Below are 10,841 nucleotides of genomic sequence, written 5' to 3'. Positions count from 1 at the left end.
CCTCCCAGCCTGAGACACAGGACGGCTTCCAGACGGGGTCTGGGGGCTACCGAGGAGCATTGTGGGGCAGCAGCCAGAGTGGCCCGTCCTGAGGGGCACCTGGCGCCGCCTGTGTCCTGAAGAAATGGGGCTCATTCGGACGCGAAGCCACCACAGGAGGAAAACCAGCGTTCGCCACACCAAGGGGGTCGGCCCCGGCCACTCGCAGTTTGCTTGGTTCTGAGTTGGCAGCCGAGACAGGTAGGCAGGCAGTCAGTTCTGAATCCATAATGCCGTCCTGGTTGTTGGAGGCCGATGGTTACAAGCGATGTGTGGCTTTCTGGGCTGTTACCAAGAGATGCTGGTCTGACTTTCTGCGGGCTGGCTCCCCGGCTGCTTTGGGCAGGGCGTGGTCCAGGCTGCTATTTGTGCTCATGGGCTGACCATTGCCCGTTTGTATTTCAGTCTTTCAAGTGAAATTGGGGGGGGGGGCGGTATTTTGGACATGATGACCTTCACACCAGAGACACCGGTACGGAGCACCCTGTGTTTCCGCACCTGCTAGGCTGGGGTTGGCTCGGGGCCAACAGGGGGCAGGTCTAGCTCAGCGGCGGGCAGAAACCCTGTCTTGGATGCAGCACCGCCACGTATCAGGGCGGCACGGGTGCACGGGACCGTGCCAAGAGAGGCATGCGCCCGGGTCCCCCCGGGCCCAGGTTCCGTGAGAACCGCTTTATTGAGACAGATGGTATGCAGTGGATTGAGAAACTGCCACGGTTGGGGAAACAGCGAGAAAACCTTCCAGAAGAAAACACTGAAGAGGCAAGTGCCAGATCGAGGGAGGAAGGCAAGTCTGGAGCATGTGGGAAATTGCAAACTAATTTAAAACAATGTGAGAGGTGGGGAGGCTTGCGCGGTCCCAGCGCCAGTGCCGGGGGATCTGGCCGGATGGTGGTTCTGACTGCGTTTCAAGTGTAAGATATACTTTGATTAATTTCTCTAGACTTCACCAGAGTTACACCAGCAAGTCCCAGAACACTAATTAAGGCGAAGAGGCGGACAGTGACTCACGCTGGAAAGAGCCCAACTGACGAAACCCTCCCAGCCCTCGGAAAGCATCCACGGTCCTCATGCGATGGGAATTGCCTTGATCAAGACAGCTCTGGCACGAGGTCAGCACGATAATGGAGACAGAGCTCTGATTAATGGGCGTGTGTGTGTGTGAGAGTGCATGCACGCATGCGTGTGCACACACACACGTGCGCAGGCTCTGGGTGTGTGTTCCTGGGAAACGCTGGCAGGGCCATCTGGCCGGCGCTTCCTCGCGGGGTCACCCCGCAGGAGACTGATGGGATGGCCGGGCGCTCTGGGGTTTGGATTCCCGGGAAAACAGCGGAAGCCCGTGCCGAGGGAGACGCGGGGCTCCCCAGGGCATCACCTCCTCCAGCTGGACGCCACCACCCAAGGCCCCCGCTGGCTGACCAGACTCTCGCTTCAAGGCTCCAGTGGTGGAGGACGGATCGGCTTTCACCCCCCGGAGCACGGTGGGGAAAGCGGACGAGAAAGCATCCGTATCCTGGCACAGAAGTGGGTGTGTAAGAAAACAGAAGGGCACCCAAGCAGGTATCTTCTCTCCAGAGGCTTCAGGCTCTGCCGTGACCGGCCACTGTGGCTGCGGGGCTGAGGGCCACCCGGCGGGGCCACCAAGAGCCCACGGGCTGGCGGTCACCCACGTTCATCGTTCTCAGTGCAGAGCGGGAGGAGACACGTGGCGAGATGCCGTGAAGGGCACCTCGCGTGCGGACGGCCCAGCGGAGCTCCGCACGGGCAGTCCGTGGGTGTGCACAGGAACCCACGGCCCTCCGTGTGGATCTTAATACCCGATGCATTATGCCTGCGCGAGACAATTTATCTTCACCCTGGGTCCACGTGCAACGGTTTGAGGGCAGATAAAAACCAGCTCGCCATCCCGAGGTAACTTCTTCTCCAAACCTGTGAAGGCCCGAAAATGGTGGGTGCGTCTTTCACAGCTGCAGGGTGTGTGCGTGTTAAAAACGGAGGCAGGAAAGCCTGCGGGTCAAGAGCAAGAACTCTGAATCTCTCTTCTGCCTGTCCTGCAACTTCGGGCTGGTCACAAGCTGTGTGGGTGGCCTCAGTTCCTCTGCCAGAGGACAGCGAGTGAGAGCACCTGGGCCAGGGGCCACGGGAGCCGCCGCAGGAAACAGATGAGAGAAGGCACAGCCCAGAGCACTGAGCCATCACTCCGGGATGTAGTCGGGCTGGCAGGACGCAGCAGGGCGGACGGCTGGGGGCGGCAAAGTGTCACAGTGCACGGGGCGCGAGGAAGCCCCAGGGGCGCGTGGCCCGGATTCAGGAACCTTTTCCAGTTTGTAACCAGAGCACCGACACAGGAATAAAAAACGCTAGCACAGCTCCTGGGGCGCCTGGGTGGCTCGGTCCGTTAAGCGTCTGACCCTTGATTTCAGCTCAGGTCATGATCTCGTGGGATCGAGCCCCGTGTCGGGCCCCTCGCTGAGCGTGGAGCCTGCTTGGGATTCTCTCTCTCCCTCTGTCCCTCCCCCCTGCTCATGTTCTCTCTCTCTCTTAAAATAAATAAACCTTTAAAAAGTATTTTAAAAACCACTAGTACGGTTACAAAGACATCTTAAATTCTCAACCTGTGGAGAGGTTGTGAGAGTTGAGTTTATGTGTCAACTTGACTGGGTGAAAGGATGCACGGTGACCTGCAAAAAGCAGGATTTCTGGTTGGGTCTGGTTGTGTATCCTGAGGAGATCGGCTCTGGAATCAGCAGACTGAGTAAATGGCCCTCACCAATGCAGGCGGATACCATCCCATCCCTTTAGGGCCCAAATAAAACCAAAAGGCAGAGGACCGGTGAGTTCCTCTGTTTGAGCCAGGACAGCCGTCCCCTCCCGCTCTCAGACGCTGATGCTTCTGGGTCTCTGGCCTCGATTTGCGTGGAGTGACACCCCCAGCTTTCCCGGGTCTCCAGGTTGCGGACGCAGACCGTAGGACTTCTCAGCCTTCACAGTCACGTAAGCCAGTTCCTGTAACTATGTCTCCGGACGTGTCCCATCGGTTCTGTTTCTCTGGAGAACCCTCATGCAGAAATACTACGGTAAATAAAGGAGTTCGCCTTAAAAAGGGAAGGCGGCTGGATGGGAACGGTCTGAGAAATGTGGACACCCGTTGAATGACGGGCACAGGACCAAGACGGAGCACACAGAGGAAGCACTCCTAAGGCGACACCTGTGGATCCTGGGTCGCGACGGGGACGTTAGAGTGCAAGGTCGTGACCTGTGCCTCCGTGTTCCCCCAGGCCTCACTGGGTACCCCCGTGCACATACGCTTTGAATTCAGCCGATTTGATCTTGTTGGTGCAAAACCCTACAACCTGGCGTGAGCGTGACAGAGGGGCACGCACTGGTTGTGCAGGCAGAGCAAATGCACGCTCGGCCTGCCGCCCGCGGTCAGCTCTCCCGGGAGAGGTCGAGCCCCTCCCTTGCATTGGGAGCGCCCGCCGGCACACCCGGCCGGGTCACACGTGCGTGCGAGCCCACGGAGTCACCCCTCACGAGCGGATCCTACATGCCAAGGGCCGTGCCAGGGCCTGGAGGGCCGGGGGGGGGGGAGCAAGGTGACAATGGCCGGGCCCTTGCGGAGCTTAAGCCGCACTTCGGAGACAAATCAGGCAGAAGAGCAAACTCAAGCTCCACCCCTCGTCCCTTGTGCCCCACGAAGGAATGTTTCTAGTAAAGAAACATTGCTGTGACGTCACCAGCGCCGACCCTGACGTCACCAAGCACAGATGCCTAAACTGTGCTTCCACCGTGGTGGAAAAACAACTGAAAAACGTTGGAGGTTTTTAAACTCGTGATGTCTTTCACGTCTCGCACAGAAAGGGCGTCACCCAGACTATGACAGTCACCAGCTGAGGGCCGTCCCCAGGGTGCAGCCGTGGCACACACAGGGCACGCCCGCTTGCCCGTGTCAGCCTCTCTGCAGCCTGCTGAGGGCTCTCGGCCGCCCCACCCCTCCCGAGCCCCCACCGGGGCTGCGGAAACACATCCTTCTGTCTCTACCCGCCCCCCCTGCCCCGGCCAGTGAGATCAGGCTCCACGCGCCCCCACCCCCAAGGGGACCCCGCTCGGCCCAGCTCCTCGTGCCGACGAGGCCACCCGGGCCACGGCCGCGGCAGCTCAGAGGTTGGCTGCGTTGGGTCCGGCATCCACCCCCCTCCGGCCGGCCGGGGAGGGGGACGGGGTGGCTATGCGGAGACCAGGCTGTTTACTCGGAAGAGCCGTGGGCAGGAAGATACTATCGACACGGAAGACATAAAACTGAAGGCGGGGAGATTTTCCTTTTGTTCCTTGTGAATCCTTACAAGTCCCCGAATGGACAGTGGGAGGGGCTGGGTCCTCAGGGTCAGCAGGACCATCCAACAAACAGCTGCGCAGCTTTTTCCAAAGTGATTGGCTTTGCGGTCTCTCTCTCTCTCTTTCTTTCTCTTTCTTTCTTTTTCTTTCTCTTTCTTTTTCTCTTTCTTTCTCTCTCTCTTTCTTCCTTCCTTTTTCTTTCTTTCTTTTTTTTCTTTCTTTCTTTTTCTTTCTTTCTTCGTTTTTCTTTCTCTCTTTCTCCCTTTCTTTCTCTTTCTTTCTTTCTCTCTTCCTTCCTTCCTTTCTTTTTCTTTTTCTTTCTTTCTTTCTTTCTTTTTCTTTATTTCTTTCTTCCTTCCTTCCTTCTTTTCCTTTCTTTCTTTCCCTTTTATCTTCCTTCCTTCCTTCATTTTTTTCTTTCTTTATCTTCCTTCCTTCCTTCTTTTCTTTCTTTCTCTTCTTTTCTTTCTCTTTCTTTCTCCCTTTCTTCTTTCTTTCTTTCTTTCTTTCTCTTCCTTCCTTCCTTCCTTTCTTTCTCTTTCTTTCTTTTGTTCTTTCTTTCTTTTTCTCTCTCTTTCTTCCTTCCTTCCCTCCTTCCTTCCCTTATTTCTTTTACTTTCTTCCTTCCTTCCTTCCTTCCTTCCTTCCTTCCTTCCTTCCTTCTTTCCTCTTTCTTTCTTTCTTTCTTTCCTTCTTTCTTTCTCTTTCTTTCTTTCCAATCTGTGAATTGTTGGGTCAATACCAACATCATAAAGAGGCAGCTTTTGTTAATCTTGGCATCAAAATGGTGTGTTTTCAAAACCTGAACCAAACCAAAGAAGTAACGAGTTAGAGAAGTAAGCCTGAAGAAGCAGCATACTGTTTTGTGGGGAGTCTGCAAAAGAAAACAAACAAACCACAACCATAATCGGGGGAAAAAGCAGCCTGCTGCGGGCTGAGTAAATGTCTAGCCCCACACTGTGGGAAGCTCGAAGGCTTTCGTCCGAGCTGAGCATGGGAAGACGTGGGTTTTAAGACGGATGCATCAGCCAAGGTTCTGGCCCAGCCGCGCTCTGCTCGTCTGGGATGGGGTTCCCACCCTCCCAACAGAGGGCTGCTGTAGGGTAGTGTTGCCCGCCCACAGATCAAGAGAAGTGTGGGAACAGCCTTCGAGGACCTTGACCCTGAAGAATGTTTGAGTGTGTCCATCAGAAACGGAAGACCTGCCCACCTGTCAGTGGACGACCCCGAGCCAAATGACCTAAGCTGGGACACTTGAATCCAGGAGCACGGAGATTGCACTTAGCTTTTGACACCCATCTGACGTTTCTTCCCATCTCTGGGGATCAAAAAGGGGGCACATCAACACAGCCCCAGGAATGACGGCCAACGTCTGACTTGCTCCTGTGTCATCACATGTACATTTCTCGAGAGCCCTGCACGTGTTTTTCTTCTTTGATTCCTTCCTCGCAGAGGGGGAAACAGAGGGAAAACGGGTCATTTGTTGTGGTTATTTCTTGTGCTGGGTTGTGTCAAGTCAGAAAACTGTCTCTCTGTTCTTCTTCCAGCAGTGGAACAGGAAGACAGGGAGGCCTGTTCAGCCCCGGTGGCTGTGAAGGTGGCCCTCGTGGTCACCTGGATTCCTAGCATGTTACGTCTGGTGGTTTCTGCTTTCCTCAATGTCATTGTAAAGGTGACTGTTTGAACGTGGGTTGTTATGATGTCAACATATCAGAAAAGGTTTCCTTCTCCTCTCATAAAGTTCTGCACGCGTGACAATTGTTGGCAAACAATGATCTGATTCCTGTTTTGGTGGAAGTTTTGAGCGCATTATCTCAGGGCTTTTTACATCATGAATGGACAGGCAATCCAGTTTAAATGGATGTAAACGACTAGGACAGTGTACTTTGCGGAGGGTTCGGGAACCTTCAGGAGAAGTTTGGTCCAGCAGCTCTGTGATGCAGAGGGACAGAGCTCCCTCAGGCCCCCGGCTCCCCCTGCATGGCAGGTGGAACCACAGGCTGGCCGCCCCCTGCTCTGAAGGAAGGGAGTCGTCCCCAGCTGGATTCCTGAGGCTCACTGAGCCACCTCTGTGTCTTTCTTGACCCTGTGCTATTTTCTTCAAGTGTCCTGGGGCCCCCAGGTGATGGGCTCTGGTAGGGCCACGCATCAGAAGGCACCTGTCTGGAAAGCCACTTGCTGAAGGGCTCCCTGGGAAGACCCCGGGGTGGATGGCTCTGAAGAGGCATGCGCCCCGCAAGCCATTCCCCTCTGGGCCTGGAGAATTCCCAGAGAATCCCGAGCAGGGACACCTCCAGGCCAGCTGCTGTTTCCAACCCCATGGGCCCGCTGACCCCATCCTCAAGTCACCAGGTCTCCACCCTGGCCAGCTCAGCCACCCACAGCCCCCCGTGCTCAAGCCCACCGCTCTCATCAGTCTTTCTACGGCGCCCTCTGAGCTCTTCAGGCCCAGACGATGGACGACAGAGAACTGTCCACTCTCCTCTTGGCGAAGCTCTGTGCCTTCCCCTCCCCTTACCTGTCTGTCCTCCTCCCATGTCTCTCCTGTCTGCTCTTGTGCACCACACAGCACAGCCGGGGGCTCCCAGTCCCCCCGCCGCTGGCCACACGCAGACTTCCCTGCGGCCCCCGCCCACCCCTCCTGGGGTCAGGCCGCCTGCCCTCTGCCCTCCACATCCCAGCGGCAGGTGGGTTCTCCGGGGATCACAAAGCCCCCACTCCTCTTCGGCCACGCACCCTGCCCTGCGGCACGGTGGCCACTCCTCCGTGTCTGTCCTGTGCTGCCACTGCCTCGGCGGCCTCTTTTGAGCACAGCCCCAGGTTGCTCGCTTGTGTAGACATTCATCTGAGCTGCGGGCTTTGTGCCCCTGGAGCCTCAGCCCTGCCCGCTCCCAGCAGTGAAACCACCCTTGGGGAGGCTTGTGGGCTGTTCCCCTGAATATGGGGATGCCAGGAAGGTGGGGGGGCAGGAGGTGGGGAGGGCAGTGGAGGCAGCTGAGAGGCATGGGAAGAGGAGGGGTCTCTGCTGGCCTTTCCTGTCTTCATCACTTTGAGGACCGAGGACGCTTGGCTTAGCTAAGCTTCTGCTAACAGCATGCTCGCTCTTTTAAAACAGAAACCGGTTTGGGAGTTGGGGTGCGCCCAGAGGAAACATCGCCCCTGGATCTCCGCGCTGCATGGGTGGGTAGTCTCGTGAAGGGGGGCCGTGAGGCTGGCGGCCCTGGTGTAGCCCCAAAACCAGCTACAGGGAGCCCTCGGCATGTGTCATCCACCGTCCCTTGACCCCGGGCCACCGCAGGCTGTGTGGTGTGCTCGGACAAGCAGGTGGTTCTCCCCTTCTGCGCGCAGCCTGTGCAGACGGCCCTACTGTGCGACGACCCTATTAGGAGTCAAGCCACGATGACACTACGAGAAAACGCGAATACACAGATTACCTTCCTGTCATGAAACCCCAGGAGAAAGGCCCGACGGGGGTTTCGTCCCATTTTACAGCAGAAGAAATCCAGACCGCAAAGCCAGCTTCTGACGGGACCCTGCCCCGGCTCGTTCCAGGAGCACGATGTGACACAAACCACAGACGACAGTTGCACCAAGAGGGCAGGAAGAAACTGCTGGTAAAAACAGAATGGAAACCAAGCCACGTCTCTTCAAGGCCCAAACTGCTGGCCGCTTGGGATGCGGCAGGAGAATGTTTCTGATGCTCGAAGGGAAGGTCGTAGGAGGGTGAGGCCGGCTGGGTCCTTCAGGGACGAGGGTCCTGCCTCCTCTGTGCCCTCTCTGACCGCCCCGCTGAGTGTGCATCCGGCCCAGAGTGGGAGGGCTAAGATGTTCTGGGACCCAGACAGGCCACGCCCCTGGCCCTGGCTGGCGGTGCCCTCCCCGCTGGGGAGCCCGGGATATCTGGAGGGGTTCCCTGCCGTTGCCCCAGTGCCCGTCACTGGCCTGGTTCACCTTGCAGGGCTTCCCTGCCGCCCACGTGGGAGGCACGCCGATGCCAGGGAACAGCCCCAAGCCCCTGGCCAAAGCACGCAGAGTCCTGCCCGTGCCAAGCAAGTGAGGAGCGTGGCCTGGCGTAGAGTTTGCCTCTGTCGTGCAAGGTCCAAGTGCCTGCAGCCCAGCGAGGAGCGGCGATCTGGTCCCTGTCCACCACGGTGGATGCTGTCCTCAAGGCCACGTCAGTACCTCTCTGGGTTGACCCTCCTGAGTGCCGAGGCCAGGCCGTGGCTGGTGGAGGGGCCGGGAGGTGGGTTTGGGAATGGCCGGTGGGGCAGACCCACCCCTGTCTTCAGGAACGCCTGTTGACGCTTTTCGTTCTCACACTGAGGGGCCGCCCAGCCAGGCCCTCAGAGGGTTTCCCAGCCCAGGCCCGTCTGGCACACCACCCTGAGCCTCTTCTCTGTGAGTGGTGTCTGAGACCTCTCAGGACTGAGCCCCAAGTGGGAAGCTGCACCCAACATCCAGTCCAAAGAGAAGTTTGGGTGGCTGGCGCTCCCCCCCACCCCCCCGAGCGTTCCTGGGGCTGCGGTGGGGAAAGTTCGAGCACAAGGAAGGGGGAGGATTAGCGTCCAAGAGCTCATGGGTCACAGGGGACACCACACAAGCAGGCAGGTGGGGACCGCAGCCTCCTTCCTCCTCCTCTGACGTGGGGCCTCGGGACTCCGGCAGGCTGCTCTCCGAGTGCCTTTCGATTTTGGAGAGGGACCCAATCTGCCGCATTCCAACTAGAAACATCGCGAGTGTAAAAATACCTGAAGGCAACGTGGGGTCTGATGCTACTGGACCCGCAGCTAAAGCTGGCCAGCTCCCTCCCACCGGTCAGCCTGCGTTAAGCCCCGTACTTTGAGAAGCCCTGAGTCTCTGCGGCGCCTGCAACCACAAACCTTGATTCTGAAGCCCGAGATGAGTAGATTTAATTGACCCGAAGGGGCCAAGAAACCAGTCAGAAAGGCCAGCAGTACTCCACCGCGGCTCTGAACACACAGCGGTCAAGGCTCAGATGGCTCACGCCATCTGCCACCCCCAGAAAGGAACTCTGAGCCTCGGTGACCTTTCCAGAAGACTTGAGAAGCAGGAGCCCTAGCGGGCGGGGGTAGGACTGTGCCTTTTGCCCCCAGTGGCGCATCGTTAAGGAGAAGCCCGGCTTGTGGAGGGTTTGTACGTATGCCTGGCTTGTGTTTGCTCTGAGCTGGGCGGCTCGCTTCTACAGGAGCGGGGAGCAGTCAGGTGGCGGCTCGTCCGGCTGGGCGCAGCATCCCAGGTAGACACCCAGACAGAGGCCCTGTCCTTTGGGCCGTAAATCGGCAATTAGCCGAGAGCCCCGTACTCCTTCCATCCGGTCTCTGTGGAGGGTGACGGTCTGCAGGCAGAGGGCTCCCAGGAGGGGCCTGCCCCTTCCTTCCCACAGGCGGAGGGGGGAGGGGCAAGAGGAGGGGCCGCACGTGCCACCGTCCCTTGTGTCCCCAGGTAATTGTGTCCCCAGGGTCGGCACCACCGGGGAGACCGAGAAACCGCCTCCCCATCATCCGTTCTCATCACCGACGTCATTGTGCCGTCCTGTCCCCGTCTGCACCTTCCCTCCTTCGCTCCTGTGGGGAAGCCAGCCACGGGCAGTGACTGGTAGAACCCGAGAGTTCTGCCCACCCTGCATTTTTAAGCTTGGGAAGTAAGGCCAGCCCCCCGGCTTCTGGCGTTTCTGGTCTCACTTCACTTTCCCATTTTATACTCAACAAAGCAAACATGGGGGCAGGGAGCTTTCCAGCTTCGTCTAGGGCTGCCCTAACACATGGGGCAGCTTAAACACTGGAGACGCGCCCTGTGTCTCTGTTCTGGGGCGGGGAGGTCCCAGACCAAGGTGTGTGTGGGGTCATTCGTTCTCAGGCCACGAGGGAGAACCTGTTCCAGGCCCCTGTCCTTGGTTTATTGATGGCCATCTTCTCCCTTCCTAACTTCCTCTTCTTACAAGGACACCTGTCATATGGGATTGAGCTCACCCTAATGACCTTTTACTTGATTACCTCTGCAAAGACCCCAGCTCCAAGTGGAGAGTCACCTTCTGAAATCCTGGGGGCCAGGACTCCAACGTATGATTGTAGGGGACATAATTCAACCCATAACAAACCGGAATGGCTTTTACAGGGCACCCCGTCCACCTCTGTGGTTTATAGAAGGAGAAACTGAGGCAGAGAGAGAGAAAGTGACCACCACCAACAGCTCTCTTTCCGGATGATCGCTGGGTGCCAGGAAGCATGTTGGGTGTCGTTCACGTGTGGCCCCACCCAAGCCCACCCTGGAAGCAGGTATGTTGGCTCCCGGATGCAGATTATCTGGGGCACCGGCATCTCGAAGAGTGGGGAGCAGAAATGCATCTATGTCTCCTATCGTGAGTTCTCATTTCTATTGTTATGGGAATCTTTGTCTCTTTGTTCCTTTTTAAAAAACGTTTATGTCCTTATTTTGAAAGAATG

Source organism: Acinonyx jubatus, chromosome C1, assembly GCF_027475565.1.
Source record: "Acinonyx jubatus isolate Ajub_Pintada_27869175 chromosome C1, VMU_Ajub_asm_v1.0, whole genome shotgun sequence".
In the NCBI taxonomy this organism is placed as follows: Eukaryota; Metazoa; Chordata; class Mammalia; order Carnivora; family Felidae; genus Acinonyx; species Acinonyx jubatus.
Note: the sequence above shows the minus strand (reverse complement) of the source record.